Source organism: Staurois parvus, unplaced genomic scaffold (genome assembly GCF_062004578.1).
Source record: "Staurois parvus isolate SC_StPar_1 unplaced genomic scaffold, SC_StPar_1.0 ptg000851l, whole genome shotgun sequence".
Classification (NCBI taxonomy): domain Eukaryota; kingdom Metazoa; phylum Chordata; class Amphibia; order Anura; family Ranidae; genus Staurois; species Staurois parvus.
Window position 1 is genome coordinate 515,001 of NW_028318647.1, and position 15,142 is coordinate 530,142.

The window sequence follows — 15,142 nt, forward strand, 5'->3', positions numbered from 1 at the left end:
TGGGTCAGTGATGGTCTGGGGAGGCATATCCATGGAGGGACACACAGACCTCTACAGGCTAGACAATGGCACCCTATTATCTATTATCTATCTATTATCTATCTATCTATCTATTATCTATTATCTATCTATCTATCTATTATCTATTATCTATCTATCTATCTATCTATCTATCTATTATCTATCTATCTATCTATCTATCTATTATCTATCTATCTATCTATCTATCTATCTATCTATCTATTATCTATCTATTATCTATCTATCTATCTATCTATCTATCTATCTATCTATTATCTATCTATCTATCTATCTATCTATCTATCTATCTATCTATCTATCTATTATCTATCTATCTATTATCTATCTATCTATCTATCTATCTATCTATCTATTATCTATCTATCTATCTATCTATCTATCTATTATCTATCTATCTATCTATCTATCTATCTATCTATCTATTATCTATCTATCTATCTATCTATTATCTATCTATCTATCTATCTATCTATCTATCTATCTATCTATTATCTATCTATCTATCTATCTATCTATTATCTATCTATCTATCTATCTATCTATCTATCTATCTATCTATTATCTATCTATTATCTATCTATCTATCTATCTATCTATCTATCTATCTATCTATCTATTATCTATCTATCTATCTATCTATCTATTATCTATCTATCTATCTATTATCTATCTATCTATCTATCTATCTATCTATCTATCTATTATCTATCTATCTATCTATCTATCTATCTATCTATTATCTATCTATCTATTATCTATCTATTATCTATCTATCTATCTATCTATCTATCTATTATCTATCTATCTATCTATCTATCTATCTATCTATCTATCTATCTATCTATTATCTATCTATCTATCTATTATCTATCTATCTATCTATCTATCTATTATCTATTATCTATCTATTATCTATCTATCTATCTATCTATCTATCTATCTATCTATCTATCTATCTATCTATTATCTATCTATCTATTATCTATTATCTATCTATCTATCTATCTATCTATCTATCTATCTATCTATTATCTATCTATCTATCTATCTATCTATCTATTATCTATCTATCTATTATCTATCTATCTATTATCTATTATCTATCTATCTATCTATCTATCTATCTATCTATCTATCTATCTATCTATTATCTATCTATCTATCTATCTATCTATTATCTATCTATCTATCTATCTATCTATCTATCTATCTATTATCTATCTATCTATCTATCTATCTATCTATTATCTATCTATCTATCTATCTATCTATCTATCTATCTATTATCTATCTATTATCTATCTATCTATCTATCTATCTATCTATCTATCTATCTATCTATCTATCTATCTATTATCTATCTATCTATCTATCTATCTATTATCTATCTATCTATCTATTATCTATCTATCTATCTATCTATCTATCTATCTATCTATTATCTATCTATCTATCTATCTATCTATCTATCTATCTATCTATCTATTATCTATCTATCTATTATCTATCTATTATCTATCTATCTATCTATCTATCTATCTATTATCTATCTATCTATCTATCTATCTATCTATTATCTATCTATCTATCTATCTATCTATCTATCTATTATCTATCTATCTATCTATCTATCTATTATCTATTATCTATCTATTATCTATCTATCTATCTATCTATCTATCTATCTATCTATCTATCTATCTATTATCTATCTATCTATTATCTATCTATTATCTATCTATCTATTATCTATTATCTATCTATCTATCTATCTATCTATCTATCTATCTATCTATCTATCTATCTATCTATTATCTATCTATCTATCTATCTATCTATTATCTATCTATCTATTATCTATCTATCTATTATCTATTATCTATCTATCTATCTATCTATCTATCTATCTATCTATTATCTATCTATCTATCTATCTATCTATTATCTATCTATCTATTATCTATCTATCTATCTATCTATCTATCTATCTATCTATCTATTATCTATCTATTATCTATCTATCTATCTATCTATCTATCTATCTATCTATCTATCTATCTATTATCTATCTATCTATCTATCTATTATCTATCTATCTATCTATCTATCTATCTATTATCTATCTATCTATCTATCTATTATCTATCTATCTATCTATCTATCTATCTATCTATCTATCTATTATCTATCTATCTATCTATCTATCTATCTATCTATCTATCTATTATCTATCTATCTATCTATTATCTATCTATCTATCTATCTATCTATTATCTATTATCTATCTATTATCTATCTATCTATCTATCTATCTATCTATCTATCTATCTATCTATCTATTATCTATCTATCTATTATCTATTATCTATCTATCTATCTATCTATCTATCTATCTATCTATTATCTATCTATCTATCTATCTATCTATCTATTATCTATCTATCTATTATCTATCTATCTATTATCTATTATCTATCTATCTATCTATCTATCTATCTATCTATCTATCTATCTATTATCTATCTATCTATCTATCTATCTATTATCTATCTATCTATCTATCTATCTATCTATCTATCTATCTATTATCTATCTATCTATCTATCTATCTATCTATTATCTATCTATCTATCTATCTATCTATCTATCTATCTATCTATTATCTATCTATTATCTATCTATCTATCTATCTATCTATCTATCTATCTATCTATCTATCTATCTATTATCTATCTATCTATCTATCTATCTATTATCTATCTATCTATCTATTATCTATCTATCTATCTATCTATCTATCTATCTATTATCTATCTATCTATCTATCTATCTATCTATCTATCTATTATCTATCTATCTATTATCTATCTATTATCTATCTATCTATCTATCTATCTATCTATCTATTATCTATCTATCTATCTATCTATCTATCTATTATCTATCTATCTATCTATCTATCTATCTATCTATCTATTATCTATCTATCTATCTATCTATCTATTATCTATTATCTATCTATTATCTATCTATCTATCTATCTATCTATCTATCTATCTATCTATCTATTATCTATCTATCTATTATCTATCTATTATCTATCTATCTATTATCTATTATCTATCTATCTATCTATCTATCTATCTATCTATCTATCTATCTATCTATCTATTATCTATCTATCTATCTATCTATCTATCTATTATCTATCTATCTATTATCTATCTATCTATTATCTATTATCTATCTATCTATCTATCTATCTATCTATCTATTATCTATCTATCTATCTATCTATCTATTATCTATCTATCTATTATCTATCTATCTATCTATCTATCTATCTATCTATCTATCTATCTATTATCTATCTATTATCTATCTATCTATCTATCTATCTATCTATCTATCTATCTATTATCTATCTATCTATCTATCTATTATCTATCTATCTATCTATCTATCTATCTATTATCTATCTATCTATCTATCTATTATCTATCTATCTATCTATCTATCTATCTATCTATCTATCTATTATCTATCTATCTATCTATCTATCTATCTGTCTATTATCTATCTATCTATCTATCTATCTATCTATCTATCTATTTATTATCTATCTATCTATCTATCTATCTATCTATCTATCTATCTATTATCTATCTATCTATCTATCTATCTATCTATCTATCTATCTATCTATCTATCTATCTATTATCTATCTATCTATTATCTATCTATCTATCTATCTATCTATTATCTATCTATCTATCTATCTATCTATCTATCTATCTATCTATCTATCTATCTATCTATCTGGGTTTATGTAACAAAGCTCAAGCTCACCTCTCTGATTACGGGGTCAGTAAATCTGGTAAGTATCCATCTTGTATTCACGTTGGTGTCAATGGAAGTTAAAAGCAGGATCTCGGAATATTCACTTTGGGACTGTTATTCTCTGCTCTACAAAAAATGAAAGGAAGACTTTTTAATCCGAGTCTAGCATCAAGCCCATGAAACTCCTGGGATGTTGATCTGGTCAGGTAAGTCACAGAGGGGGGTGGTAATCAGTTTCAGCTGCTTTGGTGTTAATTAAATTAACAACAGGTGCAACAGATAGGCAACAATGAGACGACCCCCAAAACAGGAATGGTTTTACAGGTGGAGGCCACTGACATTGTTTTCCCTACTCATCTTTTCTGACTGTCTATCACTAGTTTTGCACTTGGCTCGGGTCAGTGTCACTACTGGTAGCATGAGGCCATACCTGGACCCTACAGAGGTTGCACAGGCAGTCCAACTCCTCCAGGATGGCACATCAATACGTACCATTGCCAGAAGGTTTGCTGTGTCTCCCAGCACAGTCTCAAGAGCATGGAGGAGATTCCAGGAGACAGACAGTTACTCTAGGAGAGCTGGACAGGGCTGTAGAAGGTCCTTAACCCATCAGCAGGACCGATTTCTGCTCCTTTGTGCAAGGAGGAACAGGATGAGCCCTGCCAGAGCCCTAGAAAATGACCTCCAGCAGGCCACTGGTGGGAATGTCTCTGACCAAACAATCAGAAACAGACTTCATGAGGGTGGCCTGAGGGCCCGACGTCCTCTAGTGGGCCCTGTGCTCACTGCCCGGCACCATAGAGCTGGATTGGCATTTGCCATTGAACACCAGAATTGGCAGGTCCACCACTGGGGCCCTGTGCTTTTCACAGATGAGAGCAGGTTCACCCTGAGCACATGTGACAGACATGAAAGGGTCTGGAGAAGCCGTGGAGAACGTTCTGCTGCCTGTAACATGGTTCAGCATGACCGATATGGTGGTGGGTCAGTGATGGTCTGGGGAGGCATATCCATGGAGGGACACACAGACCTCTACAGGCTAGACAATGGCACCCTGACTGCCATTAGGTATCGGGATGAAATCCTTGGACCCATTGTCAGACCCTACGCTGGTGCAGTGGGTTCTGGGTTCCTCCTGGTGCAGTGGGTCCTGGGTTCCTCCTGGTGTAGTGGGTCCTGGGTTCCTTCTAGTGCGGTGGGTCCTGGGTTCCTCCTGGTGCGGTGGGACCTCGGTTCCTCCTGGTGCAGTGGGTCCTGGGTTCCTCCTGGTGCAGTTGGTCCTGGGTTCTTCTTGGTGCAGTGGGTCCTGGGTTCCTCCTGGTGTCGTGGGTCCTGGGTTCCTCCTAGTGCGGTGGGTCCTGGGTAAATCCTGATGTGGTGGGTCCTGGGTTCCTCTTGGTGCGGTGGGTCCTCGGTTCCTCCTGGTGCGGTGGGTCCTGGGTTCCTCCAGGTGCAGTGGGTCCTGGGTTCCTCTTGGTGCAGTGGGTCCTGGGTTCCTCCTGGTGCAGTGGGTCCTGGGTTCCTCCTGGTGCAGTGGGTCCTGGGTTCCTCCTGGTGCAGTGGGTACTGGGTTCCTCCTGGTGCAGTGGGTCCTGGGTTCCTCCTGGTGCAGTGGGTCCTGGGTTCCTCCTGGTGCAGTGGGTCCTGGGTTCCTCCTGGTGCAGTGGGTACTGGGTTCCTCCTGGTGCAGTGGGTCCTGGGTTCCTCCTGGTGCAGTGGGTCCTGGGTTCCTCCTGGTCATGTGGGGAGAGTATGCAGGCAGTTCCTGGAGGATGAAGGAATTGATACCATTGAATGGCCCCCACACTCACCTGACCTAAATCCAATAGAAGCCCTCTGGGATGTCATGTTTCGGTCCATCCGACGCCGCCAGGTTTCACCTCAGACTGTCCAGGAGCTCAGTGATGCCCTGGTCCAGATCTGGGAGAAAATCCCCCAGGACACCATCCGTGGTCTCATTAGGACCCTCCCCCGATATTGTCAGGCATGCATACAAGCATGTGGGGGCCACACAGGCCACTGAGGACCATTCTGAGTTGCTGCAATGACATTTCAGTACAATGGACTCGCCTGCTGCATCATTTCTTCACTTTGATTTTCGGGGTGTCTTTGAATTCAGTCCTCACCCATCCCCCATCCATGTCAGTATAGAGATCCAGCAGGAGATTCCTCCCCATTGAGGTCTGATGGGTTGTCAGGGTCTTCCTTTCAGTTTTTGGAGCCGTGTATACAGGAAATAATTGTGCTCTGCATTTTATTCATTCAGGATTGCTGTCTCATTCATCATTGAGCACTTTTTTTCACTTGCATGTGACTTGTTTTTCATTTTTATATTTATGATTTGCTGAATTGTATTTATTGGTCAGTTATATATATTTTTGTGGCAGATTTATATGTATATATTTATATTACAGCAACACTAGTTTAATGACATGAGTCAGGAGTATAATGTACATAGAGAGCATATACAGTGCAGGGGTCAGGAGTATAATGTACATAGAGAGCATATACAGTGCAGGAGTCAGGAGTATAATGTACATAGAGAGCATATACAGTGCAGGGGTCAGGAGTATAATGTACATAGATAGCATATACAGTGCAGGAGTCAGGAGTATAATGTACATAGAGAGCATATACAGTGCAGGAGTCAGGAGTATAATGTACATAGAGAGCATATACAGTGCAGGAGTCAGGAGTATAATGTACATAGAGAGCATATACAGTGCAGGAGTCAGGAGTATAATGTACATAGAGAGCATATACAGTGCAGGAGTCAGGAGTATAATGTACATAGAGAGCATATACAGTGCAGGGGTCAGGAGTATAATGTACATAGAGAGCATATACAGTGCAGGAGTCAGGAGTATAATGTACATAGATAGCATATACAGTGCAGGGGTCAGGAGTATAATGTACATAGATAGCATATACAGTGCAGGAGTCAGGAGTATAATGTACATAGATAGCATATACAGTGCAGGGGTCAGGAGTATAATGTACATAGAGAGCATATACAGTGCAGGAGTCAGGAGTATAATGTACATAGAGAGCATATACAGTGCAGGGGTCAGGAGTATAATGTACATAGAGAGCATATACAGTGCATGGGGCAGGAGTATAATGTACATAGATAGCATATACAGTGCAGGGGTCAGGAGTATAATGTACATAGAGAGCATATACAGTGCATGGGGCAGGAGTATAATGTACATAGATAGCATATACAGTGCAGGGGGCAGGAGTATAATGTACATAGATAGCATATACAGTACATAGGGCAGGAGTATAATGTACATAGATAGCATATACAGTGCAGGAGTCAGGAGTATAATGTACATAGATAGCATATACAGTGCATGGGGCAGGAGTATAATGTACATAGAGAGCATATATAGTGCAGGAATCAGGAGTATAATGTACATAGAGAGCAACTACAGTGCAGGAATCAGGAGTATAATGTACATAGAGAGCATATACAGTGCATGTAGCAGGAGTATAATGTACATTAATAGCATATACAGTGCATAGGGGTCAGGAGTATAATGTACATAGATAACATATACAGTGCAGGGGTCAGGAGTATAATGTACATAGATAGCATATACAGTACATAGGGCAGGAGTATAATGTACATAGATAGCATATACAGTGCAGGAGTCAGGAGTATAATGTACATAGATAGCATATACAGTGCATGGGGCAGGAGTATAATGTACATAGAGAGCATATATAGTGCAGGAATCAGGAGTATAATGTACATAGAGAGCAACTACAGTGCAGGAATCAGGAGTATAATGTACATAGATAGCATATACAGTGCAGGGGGCAGGAGTATAATGTACATAGATAGCATATAGAGTGCATGGGTCAGGAGTATAATGTACATAGATAGCATATACAGTGCAGGGGTCAGGAGTATAATGTACATAGATAGCATATACAGTGCATGGGTCAGGAGTATAATGTACATAGATAGCATATACAGTGCATGGGTCAGGAGTATAATGTACATAGATAGCATATACAGTGCATGGGTCAGGAGTATAATGTACATAGATAGCATATACAGTGCATGGGTCAGGAGTATAATGTAAATAGATAGCATATACAGTGCATGGGGTCAGGAGTATAATGTACATAGATAGCATATACAGTGCAGGGGGCAGGAGTATAATGTACATAGATAGCATATAGAGTGCATGGGTCAGGAGTATAATGTACATAGATAGCATATACAGTGCATGGGTCAGGAGTATAATGTACATAGAGAGCATATACAGTGCATGGGGCAGGAGTATAATGTACATAGATAGCATATACAGTGCAGGAGTCAGGAGTATAATGTACATAGATAGCATATACAGTGCAGGGGTCAGGAGTATAATGTACATAGATAGCATATACAGTGCAGGGGTCAGGAGTATAATGTACATAGAGAGCATATACAGTGCATGGGGCAGGAGTATAATGTACATAGATAGCATATACAGTGCAGGGGTCAGGAGTATAATGTACATAGAGAGCATATACAGTGCATGGGGCAGGAGTATAATGTACATAGATAGCATATACAGTGCAGGGGGCAGGAGTATAATGTACATAGATAGCATATACAGTACATAGGGCAGGAGTATAATGTACATAGATAGCATATACAGTGCAGGAGTCAGGAGTATAATGTACATAGATAGCATATACAGTGCAGGGGTCAGGAGTATAATGTACATAGAGAGCATATACAGTGCAGGGGTCAGGAGTATAATGTACATAGAGAGTATATACAGTGCAGGAGTCAGGAGTATAATGTACATAGAGAGCATATACAGTGCATGGGGCAGGAGTATAATGTACATAGATAGCATATACAGTGCAGGAGTCAGGAGTATAATGTACATAGATAGCATATACAGTGCATGGGGCAGGAGTATAATGTACATAGAGAGCATATACAGTGCAGGAATCAGGAGTATAATGTACATAGAGAGCATATACAGTAAATAGGGCAGGAGTATAATGTACATAGATAGCATATACAGTGCAGGAGTCAGGAGTATAATGTACAAAGATAGCATATACAGTGCAGGAATCAGGAGTATAATGTACATAGAGAGCATATACAGTGCATGGGGCAGGAGTATAATGTACATAGATAGCATATACAGTGCAGGGGGCAGGAGTATAATGTACATAGATAGCATATACAGTACATAGGGCAGGAGTATAATGTACATAGATAGCATATACAGTGCAGGAGTCAGGAGTATAATGTACATAGAGAGCATATACAGTGCAGGAATCAGGAGTATAATGTACATAGATAGCATATACAGTGCAGGGGTCAGGAGTATAATGTACATAGATAGCATATACAGTGCAGGGGTCAGGAGTATAATGTACATAGAGAGCATATACAGTGCATGGGGCAGGAGTATAATGTACATAGATAGCATATACAGTGCAGGAGTCAGGAGTATAATGTACATAGATAGCATATACAGTGCAGGGTGCAGGAGTATAATGTACATAGATAGCATATACAGTGCAGGAGTCAGGAGTATAATGTACATAGAGAGCATATACAGTGCAGGAATCAGGAGTATAATGTACATAGAGAGCATATACAGTGCAGGAATCAGGAGTATAATGTACATAGAGAGCATATACAGTGCATGTAGCAGGAGTATAATGTACATAGATAGCATATACAGTGCATAGGGGTCAGGAGTATAATGTACATAGATAGCATATACAGTGCAGGGGGCAGGAGTATAATGTACATAGATAGCATATACAGTACATAGGGCAGGAGTATAATGTACATAGATAGCAAATACAGTGCAGGAGTCAGGAGTATAATGTACATAGATAGCATATACAGTGCAGGGGTCAGGAGTATAATGTACATAGATAGCATATACAGTGCAGGGGTCAGGAGTATAATGTACATAGAGAGCATATACAGTGCATGGGGCAGGAGTATAATGTACATAGATAGCATATACAGTGCAGGGGTCAGGAGTATAATGTACATAGAGAGCATATACAGTGCATGGGGCAGGAGTATAATGTACATAGATAGCATATACAGTGCAGGGGGCAGGAGTATAATGTACATAGATAGCATATACAGTACATAGGGCAGGAGTATAATGTACATAGATAGCATATACAGTGCAGGAGTCAGGAGTATAATGTACATAGATAGCATATACAGTGCAGGGGTCAGGAGTATAATGTACATAGAGAGCATATACAGTGCAGGGGTCAGGAGTATAATGTACATAGAGAGCATATACAGTGCAGGAGTCAGGAGTATAATGTACATAGATAGCATATACAGTGCAGGGGTCAGGAGTATAATGTACATAGATAGCATATACAGTGCAGGAATCAGGAGTATAATGTACATAGAGAGCATATACAGTGCATGGGGCAGGAGTATAATGTACATAGATAGCATATACAGTGCAGGGGGCAGGAGTATAATGTACATAGATAGCATATACAGTACATAGGGCAGGAGTATAATGTACATAGATAGCATATACAGTGCAGGAGTCAGGAGTATAATGTACATAGAGAGCATATACAGTGCAGGAATCAGGAGTATAATGTACATAGATAGCATATACAGTGCAGGGGTCAGGAGTATAATGTACATAGATAGCATATACAGTGCAGGGGTCAGGAGTATAATGTACATAGAGAGCATATACAGTGCATGGGGCAGGAGTATAATGTACATAGATAGCATATACAGTGCAGGAGTCAGGAGTATAATGTACATAGATAGCATATACAGTGCAGGGTGCAGGAGTATAATGTACATAGATAGCATATACAGTGCAGGAGTCAGGAGTATAATGTACATAGAGAGCATATACAGTGCAGGAATCAGGAGTATAATGTACATAGAGAGCATATACAGTGCAGGAATCAGGAGTATAATGTACATAGAGAGCATATACAGTGCATGTAGCAGGAGTATAATGTACATAGATAGCATATACAGTGCATAGGGGTCAGGAGTATAATGTACATAGATAGCATATACAGTGCAGGGGGCAGGAGTATAATGTACATAGATAGCATATACAGTACATAGGGCAGGAGTATAATGTACATAGATAGCATATACAGTGCAGGAGTCAGGAGTATAATGTACATAGATAGCATATACAGTGCAGGGGTCAGGAGTATAATGTACATAGATAGCATATACAGTGCAGGGGTCAGGAGTATAATGTACATAGAGAGCATATACAGTGCATGGGGCAGGAGTATAATGTACATAGATAGCATATACAGTGCAGGGGTCAGGAGTATAATGTACATAGAGAGCATATACAGTGCATGGGGCAGGAGTATAATGTACATAGATAGCATATACAGTGCAGGGGGCAGGAGTATAATGTACATAGATAGCATATACAGTACATAGGGCAGGAGTATAATGTACATAGATAGCATATACAGTGCAGGGGTCAGGAGTATAATGTACATAGATAGCATATACAGTGCAGGGGTCAGGAGTATAATGTACATAGAGAGCATATACAGTGCAGGGGTCAGGAGTATAATGTACATAGAGAGCATATACAGTGCAGGAGTCAGGAGTATAATGTACATAGAGAGCATATACAGTGCATGGGGCAGGAGTATAATGTACATAGATAGCATATACAGTGCAGGAGTCAGGAGTATAATGTACATAGATAGCATATACAGTGCATGGGGCAGGAGTATAATGTACATAGAGAGCATATACAGTGCAGGAATCAGGAGTATAATGTACATAGAGAGCATATACAGTGCAGGAATCAGGAGTATAATGTACATAGAGAGCATATACAGTGCATGTAGCAGGAGTATAATGTACATTAATAGCATATACAGTGCATAGGGGTCAGGAGTATAATGTACATAGATAACATATACAGTGCAGGGGTCAGGAGTATAATGTACATAGATAGCATATACAGTGCATGGGTCAGGAGTATAATGTACATAGATAGCATATACAGTGCATGGGTCAGGAGTATAATGTACATAGATAGCATATACAGTGCAGGGGGCAGGAGTATAATGTACATAGATAGCATATAGAGTGCATGGGTCAGGAGTATAATGTACATAGATAGCATATACAGTGCATGGGTCAGGAGTATAATGTAAATAGATAGCATATACAGTACAGGGGTCAGGAGTATAATGTACATAGATAGCATATACAGTGCAGGGGGCAGGAGTATAATGTACATAGATAGCATATACAGTGCATGGGGCAGGAGTATAATGTACATAGAGAGCATATACAGTGCAGGGGTCAGGAGTATAATGTACATAGATAGCATATACAGTGCATGGGGCAGGAGTATAATGTACATAGAGAGCATATACAGTGCAGGAATCAGGAGTATAATGTACATAGAGAGCATATACAGTACATAGGGCAGGAGTATAATGTACATAGATAGCATATACAGTGCATGGGTCAGGAGTATAATGTACATAGATAGCATATACAGTGCAGGAGTCAGGAGTATAATGTACATAGATAGCATATACAGTGCATGGGTCAGGAATATAATGTACATAGATAGCATATACAGTGCATGGGGCAGGAGTATAATGTACATAGAGAGCATATACAGTGCAGGGGTCAGGAGTATAATGTACATAGATAGCATATACAGTGCAGGGGTCAGGAGTATAATGTACATAGATAACATATACAGTGCAGGAATCAGAAGTATAATGTACATAGATAACATATACAGTGCAGGAATCAGGAGTATAATGTACATAGATAGCATATACAGTGCAGGAATCAGGAGTATAATGTACATAGAGAGCATATACAGTGCATGGGGCAGGAGTATAATGTACATAGATAGCATATATAGTGCATGGGTCAGGAGTATAATGTACATAGATAGCATATACAGTGCAGGGGTCAGGAGTATAATGTACATAAATAGCATATACAGTGCATGGGTCAGGAGTATAATGTACATAGATAGCATATACAGTGCAGGGGGCAGGAGTATAATGTACATAGATAGCATATACAGTGCATGGGGCAGGAGTATAATGTACATAGAGAGCATATACAGTGCAGGGGTCAGGAGTATAATGTACATAGATAGCATATACAGTGCATGGGGCAGGAGTATAATGTACATAGAGAGCATATACAGTGCAGGAATCAGGAGTATAATGTACATAGAGAGCATATACAGTACATAGGGCAGGAGTATAATGTACATAGATAGCATATACAGTGCATGGGTCAGGAGTATAATGTACATAGATAGCATATACAGTGCAGGAGTCAGGAGTATAATGTACATAGATAGCATATACAGTGCATGGGTCAGGAATATAATGTACATAGATAGCATATACAGTGCATGGGTCAGGAGTATAATGTACATAGATAACATATACAGTGCAGGAATCAGAAGTATAATGTACATAGATAACATATACAGTGCAGGAATCAGGAGTATAATGTACATAGATAGCATATACAGTGCAGGAATCAGGAGTATAATGTACATAGAGAGCATATACAGTGCATGGGGCAGGAGTATAATGTACATAGATAGCATATATAGTGCATGGGTCAGGAGTATAATGTACATAGATAGCATATACAGTGCAGGGGTCAGGAGTATAATGTACATAAATAGCATATACAGTGCATGGGTCAGGAGTATAATGTACATAGATAGCATATACAGTGCAGGAGTATAATGTACTGTAGCTCGCAGAACAAATATGGCTAGACTGGAACAGTCTATAGGTTCATGGCTGGGGACCATGAAGTACTGTAGCTCGCAGAACAAATATGGCTAGACTGGAACAGTCTATAGGTTCACGGCTGGGGACCATGAAGTACTGTAGCTCGCAGAACAAATATGGCTGGTCTGGAACAGTCTATAGGTTCACGGCTGGGGACCATGAAGTACTGTAGCTCGTAGAACATATGGGTAGACTGGAACAGTTTATAGGTTCATAGTTGGGGACCATGAAGTAGCTCGCAGAACAGATATGGCTAGACTGGAACAGTCTATAGCTTCATGGCTGGGGACCATGAGGTACTGTAGCTCGCAGAACAAATATGGCTGGTCTGGAACAGCCCATAGGTTCACAGCTGGGGACTTAGGAAGTAGGAGACTTAGGCATCTATTTGTTGAGGCTGTGGCCTAGATAGGACCGTGACCGGGTCCAGATCCCGACTGTGTTCCGCCATTTAGTGATGCCTGATATATGGGATGTACTCCTGTCACAGCGATTGAACCCTATTTACCTATTAGTCAATGTTCTGTATATTCAGTGGGTTTTATTAGTCATTATTCTTCTCGTTGTGTAACTGCAAAAAAACCCCCAAACCAAACAAAAACCGAATGTAGGCCACGCTAAGCAGCCGGAATGGAGTCTGTTTTCTCCATAACACTTGTATACAAAGTAGCAATTTCATAATCCAGGCTGTTATGCTTACAATTACAATGAAGATCTGATTGAGATGATAATGCGCCTCCTACATACAATGGTTTTAACACATCGCTGTTTAAGCAGTTAAGATGATTGGATTCCACGGGGTCAACAGAGGGGAAAGAAAAAAAAACAAAAAACACAACATTCATTGTGTCATTGGGAGAGAAGACGGATTTTTAGAACCGCCAAACCTGCAAAATATAAAAAAAAAAAAATCAAATAAAATATTTTTTCAAGAGCACCTTGTCATGGGAAAAAATGCAATATTCCGAAATGATGGTTTTAGTGCAAATTTTCCACGAACAGATGTGAATAAATCCCCGTATGATTGTTCCTGGACTCATCTTGTGTCCAGATGATCCGAATGTGTTGCCTTTAAAATCTTTTTTTTTTTTATCACAACACTTGCTGACATTTCAAAGGGAAAATCGCAATGTATTTTTGGGGAGTATTTATCCCGGGCTATTAGGATAGAATTTGCCCGCAGATCATGTTTGACGTGACATGATCACATTTAATTGCCATATTTTCATGATTATATTTAAAAAAAGAAAGATTTATGGTTGCGCCCCCCCCCCCCCCCCCCAAGGCTGTCTTGTTGATAACTATTGTTTCTGGTTTCTGGGCATAGTGCCATTTCTTTATTTGTCTCCAAAAGTACCCTCGGCTTTCTCCAAAGACCATAGGAACTAACTATACAGACATATAGGGAGAGGGGGGGGATTTACTAAAACTGGAACACTCCATGCATGGGAGC